The sequence below is a fragment of the Balaenoptera musculus genome, chromosome 6 (assembly GCF_009873245.2).
Source record: "Balaenoptera musculus isolate JJ_BM4_2016_0621 chromosome 6, mBalMus1.pri.v3, whole genome shotgun sequence".
Lineage (NCBI taxonomy): Eukaryota > Metazoa > Chordata > Mammalia > Artiodactyla > Balaenopteridae > Balaenoptera > Balaenoptera musculus.
Genome location: NC_045790.1, coordinates 34455665 through 34472363, shown reverse-complemented (window position 1 = coordinate 34472363; position 16699 = coordinate 34455665).

The following is a 16699-nucleotide window of genomic DNA, read 5'->3' as shown; positions in this document are numbered from 1 at the left end:
CATGTAGTCATGATACCTTTATTGTGGCTGCATGGTCTTAAGTGTCTAACTCATATGTCTGAATTTGGTGCTGGCTGATAGCTGGATATGTCTTTAGGAGGCTAGCACCGGCTTTGTCATATGGTGGCAGTGTCTCATGAGTGTAAGTCCCAATGCACAAATGCTTTTCTAGCCTCAGCTTGTGTCATGTTTGTTGATATTCCATTGATCAAAGCAAGTCACATGGCCAAGCCCTAAGTCAATGGGGGAGGGGATTATACAAGGTCATGGATACAGGGAGATGTACTTTATCGGGGGCCCTTACTATAACAATATACCATACCTAGCCTCTAATACATTCTCTTGGGCTCCTGTCCTTAACGATCTCCTGTTCATTCTACAACCACAGCTGGACAGTCCTTCTTAAACATCAATTATTCTGTCATTCTGGAACTCAGTCGTTCTGAATCAGTGGTAATTTTGTTCCCCAGGAAACATCTGGCAATATCTGGAGACATTTTTGGTTGTCACAATTCGAAAAGGGGCAGATGCTAGTAGTATCTAGTAGGTAGGGGCCAAGGATGCTACTAAACATCCTGTGATGCACAGGCCCAGCCACCTATAACAAAAAATTATCTGGTCAAAAATGTCAATAGTCCTGAGATTGAGAAATCCTGCACCCTAGCTCATCAACCCCCAGAGAATCAAGGGTAAACTCTTCATCTGGGCATCCAAAATCCTCTACAGTCTGGTCCCATCTTATATATCCAAACATCTCTCCCTTTAATCTCCATCAGGGCTCCTACTGTCCCCCAGATATGCCACACTTGATTACATGATTAACTGAATAGCTTCTCATTGTCATGACGACAAACATCTTTTAGCTGTTTTCTCTTCTGCCTAATCAAACCATTTCCCAGCCTCAGGTGAAGAGTTGGATCCTGCTTTTCCTATCAAAGTTTCAATTTCATTGTGGCCTGTCACAAGGACAGTGCTGAGCGTGTATTATGTCAGCTCAGGCCATAGGAATGTTTTTCATTTTTAGTCTTTTTCACGGTTTTATTTTTTATGTTAAAACTCTGATTCATCTGGAATTTATTTTGGGTCAGGTGTGAGTTGTAGATTCAACTTTATTTTTTTCTGGCTTTCTACCGAGTTGTCTCAACACCGTTTATTCAAGAATCTCTTCTCCATGGATTTAAATACCACCTTTAGCATATACTAAATTCCTGTACATATTGGAGCTTATTTCTGGACTTTCTAGCCTGTTCTATTGAGGAATCATTCACATCTTGAGCTTATAAAAAGATTCCTAAAGGAGTCCTATTGAGTTGCCTTTTGTATTTTTAAGTGTTTAAAGTACCTCACAAGGTACTAAGGAGTGCTTTTGAATATTTCCAGCAATATACTCAGGGGAAGGCCAAGGTTATATAATCTGTCTCTAATTTTTTGAAGAATTAAGAGGAAAGAGAGGAGAAGAAAGAAATAGGAGGCATTTCTTTTCTGTTTTAGCATCCAGAAACAGCTAGTGAGGAATTGGAGATAACAGAGCAGCCTTTGAGAGTCAGTGAATTGGAAGGTAAGGAGAGCTTGCTTGTAGTTATCAGCATGACTTTTTAGAAAGATCAGCTTGCTTTGTGGCTGCTCAAGGATTTTAAAAATCAGAGATAATCTTGTTAGAGCATGTTTCTCAAAAGAGTGAAAAGACACTACTGTGATCAAATACATTTCTAAAACACAAATACATTTTGAAAAGACTCCTACTGTATCTCTTCTTGGATGAGATAAAGAAAGCTGTTTATACTTGTTTAATCTAATATTTCCTACATGTATTTGACCATGGAAGCTTTTAGTTTGGGGTTTTTGGTTTTTGTTTCAGTTTCTGAGGGCTTTCCACAGAGTTTGTGCTCTTGAGAACATACTTTGGGAAATCTTGTGATAGACAATGACTAGGATGATGAGTCATGAGAAATTATCCTTTGCCACTACATCATAAATTGATCCAACTTTCTATAGCTGGGAATGAGCACCACCCCTTAACCTCCTCTTCACCCAGTAAATGGGAGAGGCTTTTAACAGAAGCCTATTGTAATCTACCCTATAGGAGTCCCTACAGGTACAAGAGCCTTCCTCAGAGCCTTACTTAACACTGAAGTTACTCTGACCCAGAAGGATCTGATAAGCCTGTTAAGATGGAACTAGATATCAAAGTAATGGTATACCACTGAGGAACCAATTAGTAGGTTCAGGAACTCTCTCAAACAAACACAGCCCTGCAAGAGCTTGTGTCTTAGTTTTCTCATGAGTATCTACTCAAGGCTTACTATTCCTAAGGAAGTTATAGGAAAATTTTGAATATTTTACAAAGAAGAATATGTCAGCAAATTTACATCACAGTGATTTACTTACTCTTTATGTAAATACGGAAAAAGAATAACATCCACGAACCCAGAAATTACAAATAGGAACATTTTATCATATTCACATCAGATATATATATATATTTTTTTTTTTTAGAAAATAAAGAATTATGGACCCAGTTGAACTTACTCTTTGATTGCCTATCGTTTCTGTAATAAATAGATAGCATTGTTATATGTATGTATGTGCTGGCAGTCAGACTTTGGTAAATCTTTCACTGTAAAAAATTAAGTATCTCTATAATGCTCCAAACAGTATCAAACACCATTTTACAGACCAGAGCAGAGTCGGCCTCCAGTACTAGAACTGAGTGAGAAGTGTTGAATTTCAAACTTCTGATCCCATTATGTGATGACCAAGCAAAGCTCATATGTCATCTCCCCACATTGGTAAACCACGTATCTTATACATCTTGCACCTCTCAGTTGAGACAAAAGTTTGCATTTCATATTATATATGCAGGAAATAGAGAGAGAGAAATTGAGCCCAGTGCAAATATATCCATCTCAACTTTTGGACAGTAGAACGAGGCCAACTGTGGTAAGCAGAATTCTTCAATATCCCCCATATTCCCACTTCTTGGTGTACATACTCTGAATAATCCCCACCTTTTCAAAGTGACCAAGCCTTGTGAATTGGATGGGAGAATCATTCCTGTGATTACATTATGTTATGTAAGACTCTGAGCAGCCTGGAGTGACGATTCTTCTGCTGGTCTTGAAGAAGTAGTAGCTGCCATATTGTGAGAGGGCCCTATGGCTAGGACCTGAGAGGTTAGATTTAATGTGATTAATTGTGTCTTTTCTAGAGTTTCATGTAAATAGAATCATACAGCATGTACTCTAACATGCATGGCTTCTTTTGCTCAGCATAATAATTTTTAGATTAATTTATATTGTTGTATATCTCAGTAATTCATTCCTTTCTAGTAATGAATAGGAGTACATTATATATACATATACCACAGTGTGTTTATCCATCACTTTGTTGATTGGCTTTTGGCGTATGTCCAGACTTTGGCTACTGTGAATAACGCTGCTATAACTATTCTTCTACAAGTCTGTGTGAAGGAACACGTGTCCATTTCTCTTGGGTAAATTCCTAGTAGTGAGATTGTTGGATCACATGGTAGGTATATGTTTAGCTCTACAAGCAACTGACTAAGTGCTTTTCAAGGTGATTGGTTTTACATTCCTATCAGCAATGTAAGAGAGTTCTAGTTACTTAGTTGCTCCATATTTTTGCCAACCCTTGGTAGTATCAGTCTTTTTAATTTTAGCAATTCTGATGGATATGTACTCATATCCCATTGTGGTTTTAATTTGCATTTCTCTGATGACTAATGATGTTGTACAACTTTTCATATGCTTATCAGCCATTCTTGTATCTTCTTTAAGGAAATGTCTATTCAAATCATGTGCCCATAATTTATTGGGTTGCCATCTAATTAAGTTGTACGCATTCTTCATCTATTCTGCAAACAAGTCCTCTGTCATGTATATGTACTTTGAAATTTTTCTCCCATTCTCTCCTTTGCCTCTACAATTTCTTAATGGTGTCTTCTGAAGAGCAGATGGTTTTAGTTTTGATGAAATTCAACTTATCAGTGTTTTATTTTATGGTTTATACTTTTGTGACCACCTAAAAAATCTTCATCTACCCAGAGTTGCAAAGATAGTCTTTATGTGGTTTCGAAATATAGATTTATCATTTACTGTTGCATCTATAATCCATTTTGAGTGAATTTTGTGTATTGGGTGAGTTAAAAGTTGAAGTTTATTTTTTTCTATATGGATAGCCAGTTCTTCTAGCACTACTTTAAAAAAAACTGTCCTCTCCCATTGAATGGCCTTTGTCAGAAATCAAATGACCATATATGTGTGGGTCTATTTCTGGACTCTCTATTCTGTCCTGTTGATTTGTATATCTATCCTTTTACCAACACCATATGGTCTTGATTACATTGCTTGAAAATAAGTCTCAAAATCAAGTACTGTAGTATAAATCCTCCAACTTTGTTACTCTTTTTCAAAATTGTTTTGGATATTCCTGGTCCTAGGTATTTCCATATAAATTTTAGGATCAGTTTTTCAATTTATACAAAAATATATCCTGGCACTATGATTGTGTTGAATCTTATAGATCAATTTTGGCAGGATTGTTATCTTAATATTAAGCCTACCTATCAGTGAACATGATATATCTCTTGTTTATTTGTTGCCAACACATAAAAATTCAATTGGTTTTGGTATTATGATGAACTTATATCCTGAGACCTTGCTAAACTCACTTGTTAGGTCTAGTGACTGTTTGGTGTAATTCTTAGGATTTTCTCATACACAGTCATGTCATCTGTGGGGAAAAAAAGGATAGTTTTACTTCTTCATCTCTAATCTGTATGTCTTTTATTTCTTTTTCTTGCTTTATTGCACTGGTTTGGACTTCTAGTACAATATAGAATTACAGTGATAAGAACAGATTGCCTGCTTTCTTCCTAATCACAGAGGGAAATCATTCAGTCTTTCACCATTAACTGTGATGCTAACTATAGGTTTTTTTATAGAAGTCTTTTATTTGGTTTAGGAAGTTCTCTTCTATTCCTACATTGCTGAGAATATTTATCATGGGTGGATTTTGCATTTTGTTAGATGCTTCCAGCATTTATTTAGATGATCATGGCTTTTCCCCCCCTCCCTTATTCTGTTAATGTGGTAAATTATATTGATGAATTTTCAAATTTTAATCCAACTGTCACTTTCCATGTAGTCTCAGGGCTTCTTCACATGGTCTCTCCCTCAAGATAGTTGGGCTTCTTACATGGTGCCTCAGGACTCCAAGAACGAGTCTTCAAAGAGTCTTGGGCCAAAGCTACAAGACTTCTTACAACCTAGCCTCAGAAGTCCCAGACTGTTAGTTCAGCCACCTTCTACTGGTCAAGCTAGTCACCAAGGCAACCCAGCTCAAGGGGAGAGTAAATAGTCACCACCTGTCAACAAGATGGGTAGTAGTAAAGAATTTGTCACTATCTTTAATCTACCATAGCTTCCTTGCTTTGAGTTTGGCTTCATATCACACCCTTCTTGTTGTATTTTTTTTCTACATCGCTGTATGTTTGAAGTGGGATGGGATATTTGTCACTTCAGCTCAGTCTACCATATTGACCAGATATCCTCCCGCTCTGCTTTAGACCTCAGCTTAGATATCATTTCCTTGACCTTCCAAAAAGAGATTAGGCCTCCCTTTTAAGTGTCTCCATAGGAGCCCATTTCTATCCCCATACCTGCTGCACATGTGCCCTGCCTCCAGCTATACTGTCTCCCAAACTTTAAGCACTCGTGTTAAGACTCCATACTTCCTCTATGCTGTTCCCTCTGCCCAGGATCCTTTCCCTACTTTGCCACCATGCAATCATATTTAATCCTTTAAACATCCTTCATGAGGTAGGTTTCCAAATTTTAGAGACAAGAAAACTAAATCTCAGATTGAGTGATATGACTAAAATCACACAGCTAGTAGAACTAGGATTCAAACTCAGATCACCTGATTCAAGTTTGCTGCATGTTTCCATCCATGGTGCATGTATCAAATGCTGCCCTGCTCTGCCCATCCCCTCAAATCCCCTGTGCATTTCCATCCAACAGTTGGCCCCTGTGTCACTTGTTGGAGAACTGCCTTCAGGCTGCTAGAGTTTGCTTTGTCTGTGTGTCCAGAGAGTCATAGGTACCAGGTAATTTGTATCTCCTCTGGAAGCAGACCTTGAACACTGAATGGTGTTCAAGTTCTCTTGACCTCTATGTAGAACAACTCTGAGTTGACCTGCATGATCTTCAGCAATGGGACTGAGACAGTCACCCTCTGGGTGATGTTGCGTGAGGTCAGTGTTGCACTGTAGCTTATCCTCCTTCCCTTCCCAATTCTGCCTTCCCTGCTCCCCTAACCTTCCGCATCCACATGAATCCTCATCTCAGTGTCTGGGTAGCCCAGCCAAAGGCATTGCACAACTACTTCCTTGGCATGAAATATTCTCTACAGAGACTCAAGTCTAAGGGTGTGGCATTGTCTGTAGTTTGTGAAAGGACCCTGTGGAGTACATGAGCTACCTAGAAGCCACTGCAATGTCCTGACACATGTCCTGCAGAAATCAACATATCTGACACTGCTGTGGTACATATAAAACCAGGGTGTATACAATTAAATATTTGTGAGTTATAAAAGAGAGAATATTCCTTCCAGAGTTATCCAACTTATTCTTCTCTAATAATACATTGAGTGACTGAAGGAAAGTAGACTGCAGTGTACCAATTAGTAAAACTTTTACTCGGGTAAAAGTTTAAATGCATTACAAACAAATAATACAAACAAGCAAGAAAATACAAATATTTAAAATTTTGTACTTTTTAACTTTATCATTATTTAGGGTGGTGGAGAGGGCAGAGATGTTTGGCATACAAGAATGCATTATTTTTGTATAAGATGCCAAAATTTCATGTGCAATTACCCCTTGATTATCTATCTCCATCTAGATTAAAAAATAATTTATATGTTATTTTAACTGGGAAAATTTCTGGGCATATTTAACTATGTGTGTTTTCAAAGTCTTTGCTGCTAGAAATTCTGTTTTCCTGAAAAACGTTAGCAGGTAAGGGCAGACATATCATGAAATACTTTGACTCTTTCATAAGCTTCTTTTATTTTACACAGGTGAGAAGTGATGGTACAGCTGTAAAGATGGAGAATCTTCAATTAAAAAAAAGAAAAGATAAGGCCACAGATTATGTGGAGTGGATACAGTTGAGCCTAGATTCTAAGCATGATACATGCATGAAAAGTCTTTAAAGTAACCTTGATTTGTACTTCATGTTTTTCAAAGGAGAGAGATAACATCAAACTTGAGAGTAATAGATATATTTTTAAAATCTGTCACATAAGTAAGGCAGTAGTGGGAATGTCTGAAGTTAAAAGACCAGCTGTGTTCCAAAGGAAAGGGTGTTAAGCCCTGCTGTGAGAGAGACTCACTGTCATAAATAAAGTTTTATTGGAACACAGCCATGCCCATTCACTTTCACGCTACAAGAGCACAACTGAGTAGTTGCAACAGACATATATGATTTTCAAAGCCTAAAATATTTTTTAAAAAATATTTATTTATTTATTTAGGCTGCACTGGGTCTTAGTTGCAGCATGCAGACTTCTTAGTTGTGGCATGCATGCTGGATCTAGTTCCTCAACCAGGGATTGAACCCGGGGCCCCTGCACTGGGAGCATGGAGTCTTACCCACTGGACCACCAGGGAAGTCCCTCAAAGCCTAAAATATTTATTCTCTGGGGCTTTACAGAAAAAGTTTGCTAACCCTGCTCTATATGAAGAAGTGAAGGAAGGTAATGCATTGGCAAAGCATCTCCTTATTTTCAAACCATTCTTCTACCCTGAAGGTAGCTTCAGTGCCTCTAAAAATTCTTCAAACCCAGTAAAAACATACAATAAAATATTAAAATACAATAAAAACTTACAGGGGAAGAAGTAAAGTCAGCACAAGGGAAAGGTGATAGGATGAAGGAAGAATGAAGAAATTCTATTAATGATAACTTATTTAACATTTTTTAAAATAAGAAAATACTGACCAACCACAATTTTGCTGTTGTTAAGTTTTTTGGTTCCTCAGTAATTTAGAAGAATCCTATGATAAATTCTGCTTAGAACGTATTAATTTTGCCTTTAATGATAAATTGCCAAGTCTTCTTTTAGAAGGCAAGAAGGACCATGGTTTCATGATGTTTTCTATCTTACTTCCCCGACAGTGATTTCAATTTACATTTAGTGTTAAACTGTGGTACTCAGTTTGACCTCAATTCCATTTCTGCTCTTTCTCTAGCTGGTTTCTGATCAAAAAAATTTTTAGTATAATTTTGAATTGCTCAGGTGTATATATATGTGTGTGTGTGTGTGTGTGTGTGTGTGTAGCCATAAAGAGTCCCAAAGCCTTTTTGAAAGTAGGCAGGATTTATAAATTATAAGTAATTATAAACAACTATTAGGCAGCTATGTTCATTTTAGTGTTGGTAATATTGGAATGATAATTATGTCAACATTTCCTTGTTGTCAATTTACTAATTATTTTAGAACTGCTCAGGACACACTCAACTTTTTCCCAAACTTGTATTCTAACAATAGGCAGATCATGTTCTAGAACCATAATGGATTTTTTCCTAGGGAAGCCTATGAATTTCATCTCAAGTACTCAAAAATTACATTTATGGTGCATCCGGCCCAGTATGGGCTCTCCAGCCATGGCCACCCCCGCACCCTGCTGCCTCTGGAGCCTGCTGGCACAGTGCTCCCCCTCCTGCCCCCTGCTGCCCCTGGTCCCACCCCCTCCCTCGGTGGCTGCAGCAGTGCAGCCCCGGTAGCTTGGTGCCCCCCCAACCCAGAGGAGGGAGACTTGGGACCTGGTGGCGAGGTGTGGCTGGAAGGCTGCTGGAGAAAGTGAAGCCTGGAGGAGCTGGACGTGGTGAGGCTAGGGCAGGAAGAACTCTTGTCGCTCCTGCTAAGTCTGCATGGACATCAACCTCCAAACCCAGGAGGACCTGGTGCAGCCTGGTCAGCAGTGTCAGGGTGAAACACAATGGCTCTTTGCCTGCTCACTTTACTCTACGGTTTCTGCCTAAACTGGAACTTAGGCTGTACACATTTTCGTGTGGATTTGTCTGAAAACCTAAGGCTGGGGGTCAGGCCTGAGGTTCTGTGGTGGGAGTGTTGAGTCCAAACCGCTGGACTAACAGAGAACCTCAGACCCCAGGGAATATTAATCGCAGTGAGGTCTCCCAGAGGTCCTCATCTCAGCACCAAGACCCATCTCTACCCAACCGCCTGGAAACTCCAGTGCTGGACACCTCAGGTCAAACAACCAGTAAGACAGGAACATAATCCTACCCATCAAAAAAACTGAGATGACAAAAAAATATGTTACAGATGAAGGAGCAAGGTAAAAACCTACAAGACCAAATACATGAAGAGGAAAAAGACAACCTACCTGAAAAAGAATTCAGAGTAATGATAGTAAAGATGATCCAAAATCTTGGAAATAGAATGGAGGCACGGATTGAGAAAATACCAGAAATGTTTAACAAAGACCTAGAAGAATTAAAGAACAAACAAACAGAGATGAACAACACAATAACTGAAATGAAAAATACACTAGAAGGAATCAGAAGCAGAATAACTGAGGTAGAAGAATGAATCAGTGAGCTGGAAGTTAGAATGGTGGAAATAACTGCCAACGAGCAGACTAAAGAAAAAAAGAATGAAAAGAATTGAGGACAGTCTCAGAGACTTCTGGGACAACACTAAACACACCAACATTTGAATTATAGGGGTCCCAGAAGAAGAAGAGAAAGAGAAAGGGTCTGAAAAAATATTTGAAGAGATTATAGTCGAAAACTTCCCTAACATGGGAAAGGAAATAGCCACCCAAGTCCAGGAAGCACAGACAGTCCCAGGCAGGAGAAACCCAAGGAGAAACACACCCAGACACATATTAATCAAACTAACAAAAATTAAATTCAGAGAAAAAATATTAAAAGCAGCAAGGGAAAAGCAACAAATAACATACAAGGGAATCCCCGGTTAGCAGCTGATCTTTCAGCAGAAACTCTACAGGCCAGAAGGGAGTGACAGAACATACTTAAAGTGATGAAAGGGAAAAACCTACAACCAAGATTACTCTACCCAACAAGGATCTCATTCAGATTCGATGGAGAAATCAAAAAGCTTTACAGACAAGCAAAAGCTAAGAGAATTCAGCACCACCAACCAGCTTTAAAACAAACGCTAAAGGAACTTCTCTAGGTGGGAAACACAAGAGAAGAAAAAGACCCACAAAAACAAACCCAAAACAATTAAGAAAATAGTAATAGGAACATACATATTGATACTTACCTTTAATGTAAATGATTGAAATGCTCCAATGAAAAGACAGAGACTGGCTGAAAGGATACAAAAACAAGACCCGTATATATGCTGTCTACAAGAGACTCACTTCAGACCTAGGGACACATACAGACTGAAAGTGAGGGGGTGGAAAAAGATATTCCATGCAAATGGAAATCAAAAGAAAGCTGGAGTAGCAATACTCATATCAGATAAACTAGACTTTAAAATAAAGACTGTTACAAGAGATAAGGAAGGATACTACATAATGATCAAGGGATTAATCCCAGAAGAAGATATAATAATTATAAATATTTATGCACCCAACATAGGAGCACCTCAATACATAAGACAAATGCTAACAGCCATAAAAGGGGAAATCGACAGTAACACAATAATAGTGGGGGAATTAACACCCTACTTAAACCAGTGGACAGATCATCCCGACAGAAAATGAATAAGGAAACACAAGCTTTAAATGACACAATAGACCAGATAGATTTAATTGATATTTATGGGACATTCCACCCAAAAGTGGCAGAATACACTTTCTTCTCAAGTGCACACAGAACATTCTCCAGGATAGGTTACATCTTGGGTCATAAATCAAGCCTCGGAAAATTTAGGAAAATTGAAATCATATCAAGCATCTTTTCCAACCACAACGCTATGAGATTAGAAATCAATTACAGGAAAAAAAAAACTGTAAAAAACACAAACACATGGAGGCTAAACAGTGCATTGCTGAATAACCAAGAGATCACTGAAGAAATCAAAGAGGAAATTTAAAAATACATAGAAACAAATGACAATGAAAACACAACAACCCAAAACCTATGGGATGCAGCAAAAGCAGTTCTAAGAGGGAAGTTTACAGCTATTCAATCTCACCTCAAGGAACAAGAAAAATCTCAAATAAACAATCTAACCTTACACCTAAAGCAACTAGAGAAAGAAGAACAACAACAAAAACCCCCCAAAGTTAGTAGAAGGAAAGAAATCATAAAGATTAGAGCAGAACTAAATGAAATAGAAATGAAGAAAACAATAGCAAAGATCAATAAAATTAAAAGTTGTTTCTTTGAAAAGATAAACAAAATTTATAAACCTTTAGCCAGACTCATGAAGAAAAAAAGGGAGAAGACTCAAACCAACAGAATTAGAAATGAAAAAGGAGAAGTAACAACTGACACTGCAGAACTACAAAGGATCATGAGAGATTACTGCAAGCAACTATATGCCAATAAAACAGACAACCTGGAAGAAATGGACAAATTCTTGGAAAGGTACAACTTTCCAAGACTGACCCAGGAAGAATTAGAAAATATAAACAGACCAATCACAAGTAATGAATTTGAAACTGTAATCATTAATCTTCCAACAAACCAAAGCCCAGGACCAGATGGCTTCACAGGCAAATTCTATCAAACATTTAGAGAAGAGCTAACATTTATCCTTCTCAAACTCTTCCAAAAAACTGCAGAGGGAGGAATACTCCCAAACTTGTTATACGAGGCCACCATCACACTGATACCAAAACCAGACAAAGGTATTACAAAAAAGAAAATTACAGACCAATATCACTGATGAACATAGATGCAAAAATCCTCAACAAAATACTAGCAAACAGAATCCAACAACACATTAAAAGGATCATACACCATTATCAAGTGGCATTTATCCCAGGGATGCAAGGATTCTTCAATATATGCAGATCAATCAAGGTGATACAAATTAAAGAATATTAACAAATTAAAGAATAAAAACCATATGATCATCTCAATAGATGCAGAAAAAACTTTTGACCAAAGTCAACACCCATTTATGATAAAAACTCTCCAGAAAATGGGCATAGAGGGAATCTACCTCAACATAATAAAGGCCATATATGACAAACCCACAGCAAACATCATTCTCAGTGGTGAAAGCTGAAAGCACTTCTCTAAGATCAGGAACAAGACAAGGATATCCACTCTTGCCACGATTATTCAACATAGTTTTGGAAGTCTTAGCCATGGCAATCAGAGAAGAAAAAGATATAAATGGAATACAAATTGGAAAAGAAGAAGTAAAACTGTCAGTGTTTGCAGATGTCCTGATACTATACATAGAAAATCCTAAAGATGCCACCAGAAAACTACTAGAGCTAATCAATGAATCTGGTAAAGTTGAAGGATACAAAATTAATGCACAGAAATCTCTTGCATTCTTATACACTATCAACAAATGATCAGAAAGAGAAATTAAGGGAACAATCCCATTTACCATCGCAACAAAAAGAATAAAATACCCAGGAGTAAACGTACCTAAGGAGACAAAAGATCTGTACTAAGAAAATTATAAAACACTGATGAAAAAAACCAAATATGACATAAACAGATAGAGAGATATACCATGTTCTTGGATTGGAAGAATCAATATTGTGAAAATGACTATACTACCCAAAGCAATCTACAGATTCAATGCAATCCCTATCAAATTACCAATGGCATTCTTCACAGAATTAGAACAAGATTTTACAATTTGTATGGAAACACAAAAGACCTCGAATAGCCAAAGCAATCTTGAGAAAGAAAAACGGAGTTGGAAGAATCAGGCTCCCTGACTTCAGACTATACTACAAAGCTACAATAATCAAGATAGTATGGTATTGGCACAAAAACAGAAATATAGATCAATGGTACATGATAGAAAACCCAGAGATAAACCCACACACCTATGGCCACCTAATCTATGACAAAGGAGGCAAGAACACACAATGGAGAAAAGACAGTCTCTTCAATAAGTGGTGCTAGGAAAACTGGACAGCTACATGTAAAAGAATGAAATTAGAACACTCCCTAACACCATACACAAAAATAAAGTCAAAATGGATTAAAGACCTAAATGTAAGACCAGACACTATAAAACTCTTAGAGGAAAAACACTCTTTGACATAAATCACAGCAAGATCTTTTTTGACCCACCTCCTAGAGTAATGAGAATAAAAACAAAAATAAACAAATGGGACCTAATTAAAGTTAAAAGCTTTTGCATAGCAAAGGAAACCATAAACAAGATGAAAAGACAACCCTCAGAATGGGAGAAATTATTTGCAAATGAAGCAACAGACAAAGGATTAATCTCCAGAATATACAAACAGCTCATGCAGCCCAGGATAAAAAAAAAAAAAAAACCCAATCAAAAACTGGGTGGAACCTCCTAGAGTAATGGAAATAAAAACAAAAATAAACAAATGGGACCTAATGAAACTTCAAAGCTTTTGCACAGCAAAGGAAACCATAAACAAGATGAAAAGACAACCCTCAGAATGGGAGAAAATATTTGCAAATGAAGCAACTGACAAAGGATTAATCTCCAAGATTTACAAGCAGCTCATGCAGCTCAATAACAAAAAAACAAACAACCCAATCCAAAAATGGGCAGAAGACCTAAATAGACATTTCTCCAAAGAAGATATACAGATGGCCTACAGACACATGAAAGAATGCTCAACATCATTAATCATTAGAGAAATGCAAATCAAAACTACAATGAGATATCATTTCACACCGGTCAGAATGGCCATCATCAAAAAATCTAGAAACAATAAATGCTGGAGAGGGTGTGGAGGAAAGGGAACTCTCTTGCACTGTTGGTGGGAATGTAAATTGATACAGCCACTATGGAGAACAGTATGGAGGTTCCTTAAAAAACTACAAATAGAACTACCATACGATCCAGCAATCCCACTACTGGGCATATACCCTGAGAAAACCATAGTTCAAAAAGAGTCATGTACCAAAATGTTCATTGCAGCTCTATTTACAATAGCCAGGACATGGAAGCAACCTAAATGTCCATCGACAGATGAATGGATAAAGAAGATGTGGCACATATATACAATGGAATATTACTCAGCCATAAAAAGAAATGAAATGGAGGTATTTGTTTTTTTGTTTTTTTTTTTATTCACACACACACACACTGTATTTTATTTTTACAAGACATAAATAGACTGACACCAAGCATTGTACATGGATGACCACAACAAAAGCAACAATGATTGCAATTACCAAACATGAAACACACTCATACTATGTGAAATGGAGGTATTTGTAATGAGGTGGATGGAGTTAGAGTCTGTCATACAGAGTGAAGTAAGTCAGAAAGAGAAAAACAAATACAGTATGCTAACACATATATACGGAATCTAAGGGAAAAAAAAAAGCCATGAAGAACCTAGTGGCAAGATGGGAATAAAGACACAGACCTACTAGAGAATGGACTTGAGGATATGGGGAGGGGGTGGGGTGAGATGTGACAGGGTGAGAGAGTGTCATGGACATATATACACTACCAAATGTAAAATAGATAGCTAGTGGGAAGCAGCCGCACAGCACAGGGAGATCAGCTTGGTGCTTTGTGACCACCTAGAGGGGTGGGATGGGGAGGGTGGGAGGGAGGGAGATGCAAGAGGGACGAGATATGGGAACATATTGTATATGTATAACTGATTAACTTTGTTATAAAGCAGAAGCTAACACACCATTGTAAGGCAATTATACTTCAATAAAGATGTTTAAAAAAAAAAAAAAAAACTAAAAATAGAATTACCATATGACCCAGCAATCCCACTACTGGGCATATACCCAGAGAAAACCGTAATTCAAAAAGACACATGCACCCGAATGTTCATTGCAGCACTATTTACAATAGCCAGGTCATGGAAGCAACCTAAATGCCCATCAACAGATGAATGGATAAAGAAGTTGTGGTACATATATACAATGGAATATTACTCAGCCATAAAAAGGAACGAAATTGAGTCATTTGTTGAGAAGTGGATGGATCTAGAGACTGTCATACAGAGTGAAGTAAGTCAGAAAGAGAAAAACAAATATCGTATATTAATGCATGTATGTGGAACCTAGAAAAATGGTACAGATGAGCCGGTTTGCAGGGCAGAAGTTGAGACACAGATGTAGAGAATGGACATATGGACACCAAGGGGGGAAAACTGCGGTGGGGTGGAGATGGTGGTGTGCTGAATTGGGCGATTGGGATTGACATGTATACACCGATGTGTATAAAATTGATGCCTAATAAGAACCTGCAGTATAAAAAAACAAACAAACAAAACAACTAATACTAAGTTTTCATTGGGTTATTTGTATGGAAATATGTTAATATAAATGTTTCAGACATTACATGAAATTTCTAAAAATCTTATATTTGTATTTGTATGGAAATATGTATGGAAATATGTCAATATAAATGTTTCAGACATTATATGAAATTTCTAAAAATCTTAAAAAAAAAAAAAAAAGAGGGTGGAAGACTTAAATAGACATTTCTCCAAAGAAGACATACACATGGCCAAGAGGCACATGAAAATATGCCCAACATCAGTAATTATTAGAGAAATGCAAATCAAAACTACAATGAGGTATCACCTCACACTGGTCAGAATGGCCATCACCAAAAATCTACAAACAATAAATGCTGGAGAGGGTGTGGAGAAAAGGGAACCCTCTCGCACTGCTGGTGGGAATGTAAACTGATACAACCCCTATAGAGAATGGTATGGAGGTTCCTTAAAAAACTAAAAACAGAACTACCATATGACCCAGCAATCCCACTACTGGGCATATACCCTGAGAAAACCATAATTCAAAAAGAGACATGTACCACAATGTTCATTGTAGCACTATTTACAATAGCCAGGACATGGAAGCAACCTAAATGTCCAAGACAGATGAATGGATAAAGAAGATGTGGCACATATATACAATGGAATATTACTCAGCCACAAAAAGAAACAAAATTGAGTTATTTGTAGTGAGGTGGATGGACCTAGAGTCTGTCATACAGATTGAAGTAAGTCAGAAAGAGAAAAACAAGTACTGTATGCTAACACATATATATGGAATCTAAAAAAAAAAAAGGTTCTGATGAACCTAGTGGCAGGACAGGAATAAACACACAGAAATAGAGAATGGACTTCAGGACATGGGGAAGGGGAAGGGGAAGCTGGGACAAAGTGAGAGAGTGGTATGGACATATATACACTACCAAATGTAAAACAGATAGCTAGTGGGAAGCAGCTGCATAGCACAGGGAGATCAGCTTGGTGCCTTGTGACCACCTAGAGGGGTGGGATAGGGAGGGTAGGAGGGAGGCTCAAGAGGGAGGGGATATGGGGATATATGTATACATATACCTGATTCACTTTGTTATACAGCAGAAACTAACACAACATTGTAAAGCAGTTATACTCCAATAAAGATGTTAAAAAATAAAAAGACACATGTACCCCAATGTTCATTGCAGCACTATTTACAATAGCCACAACATGGAAACAACCTATGTGTCTATCAACTATTGAATGGT